A 14,086-nucleotide genomic window follows, 5' to 3' on the forward strand; every position below is an offset into this window, starting at 1 on the left:
GGCACTCCTGAGACACCACCGTTACCACCCCCCCCAACCACCCCCCCAATGCCACCCGAGGTAGACGGCATGCCGGAACCCCACGAGCCTTCGCCGACCACGCAGACACCAGCATTAACACCGGATAATGCAACACCGCCGCTGCGACGATCAGAAAGGCTTACGAGGCCTCCGGACAGACTGACATACCAGAACTGGTAGTACACTTCGCCCCGCCGGACTCAAATCTAAACAAGGGGTGAATGTGGTAAACCACTTTTATCGTTCACTATCGTTACACTATAGTTATCACTGTTATATCGTTACTCTATGGTTATCACTGTTCACACTGTTGTATCACTATACGAGGTCGCCTCTTGTCACGCTGTTATACCTGGGCTGACCACTGCTGACTCCGCCCACGGCTCCACCTACCTGCCCAGGTATAAAGGTGGTCGACTGGCTGGTATTCCTCCTTGTTGTATCCGATCACCCACGAGGGTGGGCTCTGTTATTTAGCCAATAAAAACCTATAGTTACTTTCTTAACTCGTCGCTTTTCATTGGATAAATTGATAGGTATATCACACAGTATATATGTGGCTGGTCCAGTTAAGTTTCTGGTCAATGGTGACCCCAGGATGTTTATGGTGGCAGATTCAATGATGGTAGTGCCATTGAATGTCAAGGAGAAATGGTTAGACTCTCTCTTGTTGGGGTGGTCATTGCCTAGCACTTGTGTGGCACAAATGCTACTTGCCACTTATCAGCCCAAGCATGGATATTGTCCAGGTCTAGCTGCATGTGGGTACGGACTGCTTCATTAACTGAGGAATTGCGAATGGAACTGAACACTGCAATCATCAGCAAACATCTCCGCTTCTGACCTTGTAATGGAGGGAAGGTCATTGATGAATCAGCTGAAGATGATTGGGCCTCAGGCATTGCCCTGAGGAACTTCTGCAGCGATGTCCTGGGGCTGAGATGATTGGCCTCCAACAACCACAACCATCTTTCATTGTGCTAGGTATGACTCCAGACAGTGAAGAATTTCCCCCCGATTCCCATTGACTTCAATTTTACTTGGGCTCCTTGGTGCCACAGTCTCACTTCACCTCTGGAATTCAGCCCTTTTGTCCATGTTTGGACCAAGGTCTGGAGCAGAGTGATCCTGGTGGAACCCAAGCTGAGTATCAGTTAGCAACTTATTAGTGAGTAAGTGACGCTTGATAGCACTGTCGACGACACCTTCCAGCACTTTGCTGATGATTCAGATAAGGCTGATAGGGCGGCAATTGGTCGGATTTGATTTGTCCTGCTTTTTGTGGATACCTGGGCAAATTTCCACTTTGTCAGGTGTTGTAGCTGTATTGGAACAGCTTGGCTAGAGGCATGGCTAGTTCAGGAGCACAATTCTTCAGCACTACAGCCGGGATGTTGTCGAGGCCCATAGCCTTTGCCATATCTAGTGCGCTCAGATGTTTCTTGCTATCATGTGGAGTGAACTGATTTGACTGAAGACTAGCATCTGTGATGGTGGAGACCTCAGAAGAAGGCCAAGATGGATCATCCACTCAGCACTTGAAGATGGTTGCGAATGCTTCAGCCTTGTCTTTTGCACTCACATGCTGGGCTCTGCCAACATTGAGGGTGGGGAGGTTCATGAAACCTCCTCCTTCCATTAGTTGTTTAATGGTCCACCACCATACATCACTGCATGTGGCATGACGACAGAGCTTTGATCTGATCCATTGTTTGTGGGATCACTTGGCTCTGTCTATGGCATGCTGCTTCCACTATTTAGCATGAAGGTAATCCTGTGTTGTACCTTCAGCAGGTTGGCACCTCATTTTTAGGTACACCTGGTGCTGTTCCTGGCATGCTCTTCTACACTCATCATTGAACCAGGGTTGGCCACTGTCTGCTGTGGCTCAGTTGGTAGCACACTCGCTGAGTCAGAAGGTTGTGGGTTCAAGTCCCACTCCAGGGACCTGAGCACACAAACCTAGGCTGACACTCCAGTGCAGTGCTGAGGGAGTCCTGCACAGCCGGAGGAGCCGTCTTTCAGATGAGACGTTAAACCGAGGCCCCATCTGCTCTCTGAGGTGGATGTAAAAGATCCCATGGCACTATTTCAAAGAAGAGCAGGGGGGTTATCCCCGGTGTCCTGGCCAATATTTATCCCTCAACCAACATAACAAAAACAGATTATCTGGTCATTAACAAATTATTGTTTGTGGGACCTTGCTGTGCGCAAATTGGCTGCCGCATTTTCCACATTACAACTGTGACTCCACTTCAAATAGTACCTCGTTGGCTGTAAAGCGTTTTGAGACGTCTGGTGGTCGTGAAAGGCGCTATAGAAATGCAAGTCTTTCTTAATGGTAGAGTGAGGATATGTCAGGGCCATGAGGTTACAGATTGTGGTAGAATGCAATTCTCTTGCTGCTGATGGCATACAGCTCCTTATGAATGCCCAAGTTTGAGCTACTAGATCTGTTCTGAACCAATCCTATTTAGCACCATGGTAGTGCCACACAGCACGATGGAAAATGATTCAAGGACTGTGCGGTGGCCACTCCTACCAATACTGTCATGGACAGATGCATCTGCGACAGATAGATTGGTGAAGAAAGTAGGTTTTTCGTTCATGTAAGTAACAACCTGCCGCAGGCCCAGTCTGGCAGTAGTGGTACTACTGAGCCACTCTCAGTGCCCCACCCGGAGTACCTTCTGTGCCCTTGCTACCCTCAGTGCTTCTTCCAAGTGATGTTCAACATGGAGAAGTACTGATGCATCAGCTGAGGGAGGGCGGTACGTGGTAATCAGCAGGAGGTTTCCTTGCCCATGCCATGACTGTTGTGTATGTACCTTTAAGGGAGAACTGCTTTTATACTGCAGTACCGGCAGTGACCACACCTGTATATAAAGCCGTAGCAGACTTCTGTACTTTCAGTTCCAGCATACCCTCTGTTCAGTAAATACCTGTTATTACCATTCTCCTGCAGTCCGTGTGTTATTGCTACGTGGACACTATAGTGGCGACGAGCAGGTTCAAACTCACCTGCAGTACTGCATCACCTCACAGGGATCCATCCCTGAAAAGAAGCTTCTTAGAGGTCGAAGCCAGAGCAACGGGCGTCGACCGTGGGCAACCGCCCAGTGATCCATCGGAGTTCAGAGAATCGCAGGGGAAGCTGTGGAGAGCTGAGCTTGGTTCTCCAGTCAAGGTGTCCCAGCAAATTGGACTGGTAGCAGGTAGTGCGCTGACCTTTCCCGGACTGTGGCGGGCTAGAGCTCAATCGAGCAGCTCTGCAAAGGGGCCGAGCAGCGTCGTCGGGAAGAAAAAGAGAGAGAGAGGGTGGAGCGCACAGGGCGCGGACGGTGCTCAAGAGTCGGGCAGCGTTAAGAAAAAAAAAAGGGGAAGGAAAAGAGACGCGCTTTGGAAAGCGTCGAAGAAAAATTAATTAACAAAAGAGAGACGCGCAGTGGACAGCGTCGAAGAAAAATTAATTAACAAAAGAGAGACGCGCAAGAAGCCACGGGGCGCCGCCATTACGAGTTAGAACGCTAAGAGCAGCATTGGCAGCAGGGGGAAGAAGGAGGTAGCGGAAATGCCGGAGGATGATCCGTTGAATGTGAAGGCTGGTGGGGTGAAAGGTGAGGACAAGGGGAACCCTATTGTGGTTCCGGGAGGGAGGGGCAGGGTTGAGGGCAGAAGTGCGGGAGATGGAACTGACACGGTCAAGGGCAGTGTCAACCACGGTAGAGGGGAATCCTCGGTACCCATCGTTTCAGCCTGTTCTTGCCCCACGGAACTTATCTCTTCCTATCTTGACTCTATCTTTTCTCCCCTTGTCCAGTCTCTTCTCACCTACATCCGCGACTCTTCGGACGCCCTCTGCCACTTTAACATTTTCCAGTTTCCTGGCCCCAACCGCTTCCTTTTCACCTTGGACGTACAATCCCTCTACACCTCCATCCCCCACCCGGATGGCCTGAGGGCGCTCTGCTTCTTCCTTGAACAGAGGCCCGACCAGTCCCCATCCACCACCACCCTCCTCCGCCTGGCTGAACTTGTTCTCACATTGAACAACTTCTCCTTTAACTCCACTCATTTCCTCCAAATCAAAGGCTGAATGCCCTGCTGCAAACTGGAGTAGCATGGAAATGGAGTGATGAATGTAAGCGTGCCTTTCAGAAATGTAAATGCCTAATCACCTCAAAAGAAGTATTGGCCCACTACAATCCATCACTACCGATTCGGTTGGCATGTGATGCGTCTCCTTACGGCATTGGAGCGGTGCTGTCGCACAAATTCCTTGACGGTTCAGAGAGGCCAATAGCCTTTGCGTCACGCTCGTTAACTTCAGACGAGCGTAACTACGCCCAGATTGACAGGGAGGCCCTCAGCCTGGTGTGGGGAATGAAGAAGTTCAATCACTATCTGCATGGGCAGAAATTCACCTTACTGACTGATCACCAGCCTCTTGTCTCCATCTTTAACCCAAAGAAGGGCATTCCGGTGATGACGGCGCAACGGCTGCAAAGATGGTCCCTTTTTCTAGGGGCACATCAATATGACATAGAGTACAAGGGCACGAAACAGCATGGAAACGCGGATGGACTGTCGCGCCTGCCACTGCCTACGGTGGAGGAAGCACCTGCGGTGGACCCTGTTGAGATATTCCATTCAACCATAGTCGAATGTCTACCTGTTACAAACTCAAGTATAGAAAAGGAAACCAGAAATGACCTGACGCTCTCTCGGGTCTATGATTTAATGGTGAAGGGATGACTCACTGTTGCCAGCATTCTCGCCAAGGAGAGAACAGCTGTCAGTGTGCCGGGGGACCTTGATGTGTGGATCCCGAGTGGTAATTCCACCCAAGTTGAGAGAAAGAGTGCTCAATGAGCTTCATGAGGGTCATCTGGGAGGGGTGAAAATGAAGAGCCTAGCCAGGGCGTTTGTGTGGTGGCCGGGAATCGATAAAGAAATCGAAGAAATGACCAAGAGGTGCACAGGATGCCAGAAAGTCCAAAACGCTCCACCACAGGCCCCGCTACACCCATGGGAGTTGCCCTCATCTCCATGACAAAGGGTACACATTGATTTTGCTGGTCCATTTATGGACTCAATGTTTTTAATCGCCGTGGATGCACATTCGAAATGACCAGAGGTCATCAAAATGTCCTCCACCACCACGGAGAAAACTATTGCAGTCCTACGGACCATCTTCACCAGGAATGGCTTGCCAGAACAGATTTGCTCCGACAATGGACCATAGTTTGTGTCCGAGGATTTCCGGAGGTTTTTGAGGAATAATGGGGTAAAGCATTACACATCCGCCCCATATCATCCAGCCACAAATGGATTGGCTGAGAGGTTTGTTCAAACCTTTAAAAAAGCAATAAAGGCGATGTATAATGACAACATACCATTGCAACACAAGGTGGATAATTTCTTGTTTGCTTACTGAAATGCAACACATGCAGTCACCAACCAAACTCCAGCCATGATGTTCTTTAACCGCGGGTTAAGATGTCGCCTGGACTTGCTCAAACCAAACATAAGACGAGATGTTGAGAATAAGCAATTCCAGCACATCAATGAAAAGCCAACCAGGAGCTTCAAGATAGGGCAACCAGTCTTGGCCCGCGACTACCGAACAGAAAAATGGCAGCCAGGAACGATATGCACACGGCAGGGACCACTAATGTACACAGTGGACGTTGGAGAGAGCATCGTGAGACGCCATGCTGACCAGATTCTAGAGTCACAGGAACAAGTCAAACCCATACCACGAGCAGGCGCACCTGGTGATGAACCCGAAGTACAGACTGCGTCTACCTCAGAATCAGTGGTATTGGAAGCTGATGAACCAACCAATGACAATGAGCCAGAATCGACTCCGCCGCAAGAACAGGATACACGAGAAAGGTGCTATCCAGACAGGATCAGGAAGCCTCCTCAAAGACTGAATTTATAAATGATTACTTTCAGCTGATGTATATAGTACAAGAAAATTGTAATTGTAATTAGTTATTATTTACTTGTTAAATGAATGTTATCTACTGTTTATCTAAAAGGGGAGGAATTGTTGTGTATGTACCTTTAAGGGAGAACTGCTTTTATACTGTAGTACCGGCAGTGACCACACCTGTATATAAAGCCGTAGCAGACTTCTGTACTTTCAGTTCCAGCATACCCTCTGTTCAGTAAATACCTGTTATTACCGTTCTCCTGCAGTCCGTGTGTTATTGCTACGCGGACACTATAATGACCTGATGGCCTGAAGCCATGAGACTTCATGGGGTCCGGAGTCAATGTTGATGACTCCCGGGGCCACTCCCTCCCTGTGCCGGGTCTGTCCTGCTGGTGGGACACACCCTGCCCAGGGATGGTGATGGAGGTGTCTGTGGTGTCGGCTGAAAGGTATGATTCTGTGAGGGTGTTGCTTGACTAGTCAGTGGGACAACTCTCCCAGTTTTGGCACAAGTCCCCAGATGTTAGTGAGGAGGACATTGCAGGGTCGACTGGGCTGGGTGTGCCATTTTCGTGGCCAGCGCCAGTGCCTAGGTCGATGCTGGGTGGTTGGTTTGTACTTTTATACTTTTTCGTAGTGGTTTGTTACAACTGAGTGGCTTGCTGGGCCATTTCAGAGGTGCAGTTAAGATACAACCACATTGCTGTGGGTCTGGAGTCACGTATAGGCCAGACCAGGTAAGGACGGTAGCTTTCATTTCCTAAAGGACATTAGTGGATCAGATAGTTTTTTTACAACAATGCAGTAGTTTTATAGTCACCATTACTGATACTAGTTTTTTTAAATTCCAGATTTATTTAATTAACTGAATTTAATTTCCTCAACAGGTGTGGTGGGATTTGAACTCACGTCCCTGGATCATTAGTCCAGGTTTCTGGATTACTTGTCCAATAACATAACCACTATGCTACCGAACCCTATATCTCCTTGATAATCTCGTCTTGCTGTTGTAATTTGATGGACCTATTTTCAATGGCATAAGTAACAGGTAACATCAAGCAAGAAGAACGCACAGAGCAGCTGGAACTTAACATTCCAGATATTGTCACGTAGAGTGGCTACATAATACAGCATTGGCTTCTTAGGGGTTTTGAACATTGAATTGCAGTCGGTAAAGAGTCACTTAATGTACACTTCAAAAGAAAATAACCAAAGACACCAATCACTGAGCTGTTAATCTTTTGTTTGTGTCAAATGCAACCTATGCATTCTACTCGATTTCGGTGAAAATCACTAACTTTAACTCTCTTCAATCAGTGTTCCTTGGAAGTTTATGGGACATTCATACAAGAATTGAAACAGAAGGAAGTGATTACCCAGATGATCAAGGAAGACCTCTGAAACTGAACTGACAAGAGCTTTAAAAGCCAACACTATAACTATTCCAAGACTGGAATGTAAAGCCATAACTGCAACTGATCTAGAACCAATGGAAAAAGACAGTGGGCGAATTTATAAAAGATGCTTACTTCGGATTTTCTGTTGCTCATGTTGTGAAGATGTGGAAATCAACATGTTGATCGATTTATCAGACAGTGAGGAAAGAGTCCCGATCACTTTTCTGCCACTTTAAGCACTTACCAATACGATCAAATCCTACTAATCCAAGACAGTAAGCTGGCGCGTAGGCCAAGCTGACTTGGTGGAATTATCTCAACACGGACCTCATTGACACCACTATCAATCAGGCAAACAATGCATTAATTTGAACAGAAGCACAGATGTTTGCAATGTTATGTCAGGCCAAGAGTCAATAAGAAGACTCAAGGCAAATTAAGGCAAGGGCCAACTGTCTATGAACCTTCACAACAGAAGTTTCTGTATAACAATGTAATATTCTGATATTGAGACAACCCATGCACTTACTGTTGGTTTTAACATCACTGCCATCCTGTTTTGCCAGTAATCTAATCTATTTTTATAATGGCCCAGAAATTCGGGTCGGGGGCTTCTTGCGAGTGTAAGCCCCTGACCTGCACTTACCTTGCGCGCCGGCCGTTGTGCTGTGGGCCCCCGTGGGATTCCGATCCTGGGCCTGCTACAACTGCCGGTGCACAGTGCTTGCGTATCCCAGGGGCGCAGTTAGTTCGAAGCGTCCCCTGGGATCACGTGGGCCATGGGGAGCCAATCGGAGCAGGGAATGCTCCATTCATAAGTTTGACAGGAAGAGCTGTCAAAACTTAGAAATACTACGGGCCCCAAAACATCACTAAATCTTCAAATACATTTTTTTTTTTAAACACATTTTTTAATTAACTATAAATTACATGAAATACCTATTTTAAACAATAATTTAAATTTTTGAAAAAAATAATTTTATTTTCTAATGGGGCTAAAAATAAACTTACCTTTCTTTAAAGTATTTAAAAATAATAAACCTGTGGAAAAAATGTTTTAATTTTAATTAATTCACCACTTACCTTGTAAAAAGCAGGCCTTACGCCTGCTTTTTAAATGTGTAACTTTTGGAGACTTACCCTCCCGGGAAAACCTGTAAAAAAAACGTAAGTTCGATGTGCACGCGCTGCCTCTCCTGCGCACGTGTTCCACCTCTTAACCCCTGCTTTCAGGGGAACGGAAGTGCCGGTTTCTCGCGCATGCGCAGTGCATGCAGAAAACCGGCACTTCCATTGGGTTTACGGGTCAGTACCCCGTGCGTACTCAGCCGTGGAGACCCGAATTTCTGGGCCATTGTCAGTTTACTACTTACCCTTCTCCCCTCTAATTATAGATGGTGCTAGCCAGTAGACTAAATTTACATTGGCAGAGGTTCAATAAGCAGTGTGATAGTCTACACGCAGAGTAATGAATTTCCAGGAATGACTACATAATAGTAATCTAATAATCTGGTCACCTGGCAGAATATTAATATCAATTGACTTGTTTATGGGAAGTTAGATCATTTTAAAATGTTTATGTATTTGCGAGATCAAAATGTGTCCTCTAGGAACTTCAGTATCACAGAGTTACCTGCCTGGTGAAGCAGGGTCCACTATTACAGGAAGACAGGGGACGAATGTATAAAGCAACATCGTTGTTTCATATGATACTCGTGCAGATCTTATTTATAATACACATAATATTGCAACAGTAATTTTTGGTGATTAAAGGTCAGTAGAATCAGAAGAAATATTGTTTTGTCCAAGTGCATTTACTATTAGAGAGGTGAACCGAATAGCATCAGTACACGCTGGAGTCAGGGATGAGGATCTTCAAAGTAGCTGTACTATGGCAGTGTGGTGAATGAGAGACAAAGCAAAGGCCACTGATACAGTGAAGTAAGATGGTAAGAAATAGAGGACATAGAGGGACAGGAAAGAAACAGAGTTCAATAGCAGTCACCAACAGACACAAGCTAGGAAGGAGAGAGGAAACAGCATTGACATTTATTGTATTTATTAACGCCAAGATTAAAATAATAAACTTGTAGCATTAGATGTGATCGTCAATACAGTGATCATTTTGTACCATCCAATCACATTGTTCCATCTTCCTTTCGGTATAATTTGGTAACTTATCTCTCAAAATATGTTATCATGGTCTGTAATTTACAGCAATATTCCTAGAAATTAATAAAAGTACAGGTGAGGAGGGGTGTGTGAATGAGTGAGTGAGTGAGTGCAGGTGTGCGTGCGTGTCTGGGCTTGGTAGTGTTGTGTCCTTTCACCTCTGGGGCCTGTTGTCAAAATCAATCCAAGCCAAGGGGCTGAAAGTCTCTTTTATCTGCTGATGATAAAGATGATAAATCAGCTAGCTATGTGTAAGCTTAACACAGTTCTGACTGGGTCCCAAGGCTCAGATTTACCACGATTTGGAAGCAATCACTTCTAAACCAGGAAAGCTTAATTTGAGGGCGCACAAGCATGGTTTCCTGAATGGAGATGTGTAAAATGCATTAAAAGATGAGCTTAATGCCGAGTGTTGGGGCAGTTTAGAAGGATGCCACTTTGTGTTTGACAAATTACTAGAGTTATTTGAGGATGTAACAAGCAGGATGGATAAAGGGGAACCAGTAGATGTAGAATATTTGGATTTCCAGAAGGTATTCGATAAGGTGCCACATAAAAGGTTACTACACAAGATAAGAGCTCACGGGGTTGGGGGTAATATATTAGCATGGATAGAGGATTGGCTAACTAACAGAAAACAGAGAGTTGGGATAAATGGGTCATTTTCAGGTTGGCAAATTGTATCTAGTGGGGTGCCACAGGGATCAGTGCTGGGGCCTCAACTATTTACAATCTATATTAATGACTTAGATGAAGGGACCGAGTGTACTGTAGCCAAATTTGCTGATGATCCAAAAATAGGTGGGAGAACAAGTTGTGAGGAGGACACAGGGTTTGATTTTGCTGGCGCTCAGAGGGCAGGTTTGGAGGTAGGTCAGGTGGTAAAATCGGAAATATTGACGGCGGGTTCCTATCCCACCGTCAACCCGCCTCCGTGCAACTTTCCCAAAAGCGGCCTCCCAGACTCCCGATTGGTCTCGCCACCAAGCGGCGGGATAGGCCCTTAAGGCAGTTAACTGCTTGTTAGCTGCCTGGATAGTGCCATTTTGATAGTCGTTTAACATTTTACCACTTTTTCTGCGTGGTCCACGCTGTTCCCACACCATGCCAGCTGATTGTGGCGTGTTCACAAGTGGCTGCCTTCTTCACAGCTGTAGCTCCAACATAAAAATGGAGCTCTCAACAAGGCTCAGTTGCAGATGGCAGAACTTTGTTTTTTCAGGTCTTGGAAAATTTTGCATGTCTACTGATCTTGGAAGTGGTGAAGCTGAGATCCATCTCCCCTGTGACCTCCTGGGGAAACCCTCTCCCCACATTGACTGAGCACTTCCTCAACTGAGCTATCTACCAGCAGCATGGGAACCATTGATTTCCTTTCATCCTGGTCCTCAGATTCAGAGGAAAAGCAGCCGCAGCAACAGAACCAGGCACAACAGCAGTACCGACAGCAGGAGCGCCAACCTCCTGCTCAGCCACCTGATGCTGCAGAGGGCAGAGGGTGTCAGCGCAGGGACACGTCGCCGCAGGAGATGCCCCCAACATAGGGTTTACAGGCCGAGGATGACTTTCCTCAACATGACTGAGCAGCAGTGCCAAAGGAGGCTGAGACTTTCGCGAGAGGTAGTCGCTGATATCTGCACAATGCTGCACCAACACCTGGAGCCCAGAGGAGCGGGTGGGCACCCCTTACCAGTGGCTGTCAATGTCACCGCCACCCTCAATTTTTTGTTTCAGGGTCCTTCCAGGGCTCATCAGCAGACATCAGCGGCATCTCCCAGTCGGACGCACATACTTGCATCATGCAGGTAACCGATGCCCTATTTGCAAAGGCGCACACTTACATAAACTTCTCCACGGATCAAGCAAGTGTAACCGCGCGTGCAGTTGGCTTTGCAAATACAGCAGGTTTGCCAAGGGTGCAGGGCACCATAGATTGCACACATGTGGCCATTAGGGCGCCCCATCACAACCCAGCTGTTTCCACTCCCCTAACATGCAGCTGGTGTGTAACCACAGGAAGTACATTTTGCATGTTTGCTCAAAGTACCCTGGCAGCTGTCATGACTCATTCATCCTGCGGCAGTCTAGTGTGCCTCTGCTATTCAATCAGCCAACACAACTTTCTGGATGGCTACTTGGAGACAAGGCTATCCCCTGAAGACATGGCTGATGGTGCCGTTGAGGTCATCGAACGAAGCTCAGGAGCGCTACAATGCCAGGCACATTTTGACCAGATCCATCATCAAGCAAACCAACAGCTTGCTGAAGATGCGATTCAGATGCCTTGATAGATCAGGTGGAGTGCTACAGCACTCAGCAGCCAGGGTCTCCAGAATCATCGTGGTCTGCTGTGCAATGCATAACATCGCACAACATTGTGGCTTGCAGCTGCCCGAGGAACAACTGGCTCAACGCATAGTGTCCTCCGATGAGGAGGAGGAGGATGAAGACCTTGCGGAGGTGGATGAGCCAGCTTCAGCAGCACGCAAGTACATTGCTGCCCGGGATGCAAGGGATGCACTAATCTTTGCCCGATTCGCTTAGGTAGACAAATCAAACATTTGTGGCTGGCACCTTCTTAACACATCATACACAATGAACAAGAGCCTGTGGGTTCCTATCACTCTGACCACCATCAGTACAAATGGAAGTCGCCCTGAGCCCTCAATGTGCAACTTCCATTTCCCAGATCACATAGGTCAGAACTTCAACTGTTTGCCATCACTTCTGTTTATTCAATGCACAAAAGGATGACAATGGCAAAAATTAAAGACAACAGAACAGAACACCCAAGTGACTACCCTTGTGACTAATTGTGCTTTACCTTCCTCTTCTGCGTGCTTCTACATGGTGTTTCCCCTGTAGCTTCAGCAGATCTAGAGGCACCTTGCTCACTTTCATGCTGCTCCTGCTTCGACACCTTTGGCGGGCGTTCTCTGGGTTTGCGAGCCTGTGAGGGCTCGGCAACAGTCTGCTCCTCCTGCGTCTGTGCAGGGGCTGAGATGCCCATTTCAGTTGGGTGAGGACTCTGGTGGGGCTCTGACCGAGGGCTATTCAGTGGCATGGGAGTGTGAGCACTTGGAGAGGAGCCCCCACTTCCTTGTTGCCTGCCACCAACATCCCTCTCATTGGTCAGACCCACTTCAGTGCTAGCAAGTGGCTTGACAGCATCTTGCTGCACATCAGGGGGCCCATGAGGACCTGTATCTGCACTGCCAGTCCTCCTCTAAAGGACTTCCATGAAGCTCTGGTTTCGCTGCTCAATAGCTGCCCATCGCTCCTCCAGAGATGTCAGTCTATTCTGAACATCCACCATGTTTTCCTGACTCTGGCGACTTATTTCCTCCATGACCGTAGCCATCCTTTGCACGGAGATAGCCATCCTTTCCACGGAGGTTGCCATCCTATCCATGTTGGTGCATTCATGTGCCATTGCCTCCACAAAGGCACTGCTCATGTTAGACATGGACTCCTCCATCCTCTCCACACTTGCAGTAACTCTGGATGTAAAACCTGCCAGAGACTCCTGCATTTCTTCCTGGAATTCCAGCACCGCTCTCTTTCTGCATGGATCCGGAGGCACAGGGTCCACATGCAGCTGAGCAGAGCTGGGAGCGCCCTGCGGCCTCTGACGAGGACTCTCCACTGCTGTCCCTGTCTCCACCATCTGCTGATGCTCACTTGTGAGCTGTGATACACCAGGTGACAACACTACTCTATGTCGCGAAGGACCCACCGAGGTGTGTGTTGCTGCGCTGTTGCTGGGTGCGCTTAATTCTGCTGACGCTGCACCCTCAGAGGTTGCAGGTTCCTCTGAGGAGTCTTCAGGCTCAGGCTCTTCCTCCTGGACAGTGGGGAGGGGGGCTGTCGATGGTCCTGTGGGGGAGTAAAGGCATGAGTTAAACATGTGATATTAACGTAGCATGCATCATGGAATTGTGCAGATGATCGTAAGTCAATCTGTATGAGCATCAGATGCCATATCAGTCACTCATGCAATGTAAATGAGAGAGATGCAAATCTATTCTGTCACCAGCTTGCTCTGCTGCGCCCATCTGACCGTCACCCACTTCCAGATCCTCATCACCTCCAATTATCTCCAGGGCCGCCTCCTCAGCATTGGTAAGATGGGCAATGGAAGGTGGCCCTCCTCCTGTCTTAGCCCTCTCCCTCTTATTGTGGGCTCTCTTTTCCTGCAATGAGGGACACAAGTGGAGTTTGAGTGAGAATGATGGAGTGAGTGTAGAGAATCTGTGAGGGTGCCAGTCAGTTCCTTCAGTAACCCCTAGATGGCACCTTCACTTGTTTGTTTCCCTTTGTTAATTGTTACTTGTTTCGCCTGTTTATTACTTAACTGCTTTTCATCTGGTTTATTGGTTTCACCTGTTTTTGCTTGTATTAAAGTTCTGTGGTTTCTTCCCTCTGGGCTCAGTCCTGACAAGGGAGTTAGTCTTGACTAGGTGCTCTGTCTTGACTAGGTGCTCTGTCTTGACTAGGTGCTCAGTCTCGACAAGCCTGTTGCCCTGTGGTAGCTTGCCTTGACAAGCCGGTT

This window comes from Somniosus microcephalus, chromosome 23 (genome assembly GCF_052327205.1).
Source record: "Somniosus microcephalus isolate GS21.2 chromosome 23, FLI_Smic_1.0, whole genome shotgun sequence".
In the NCBI taxonomy this organism is placed as follows: Eukaryota; Metazoa; Chordata; class Chondrichthyes; order Squaliformes; family Somniosidae; genus Somniosus; species Somniosus microcephalus.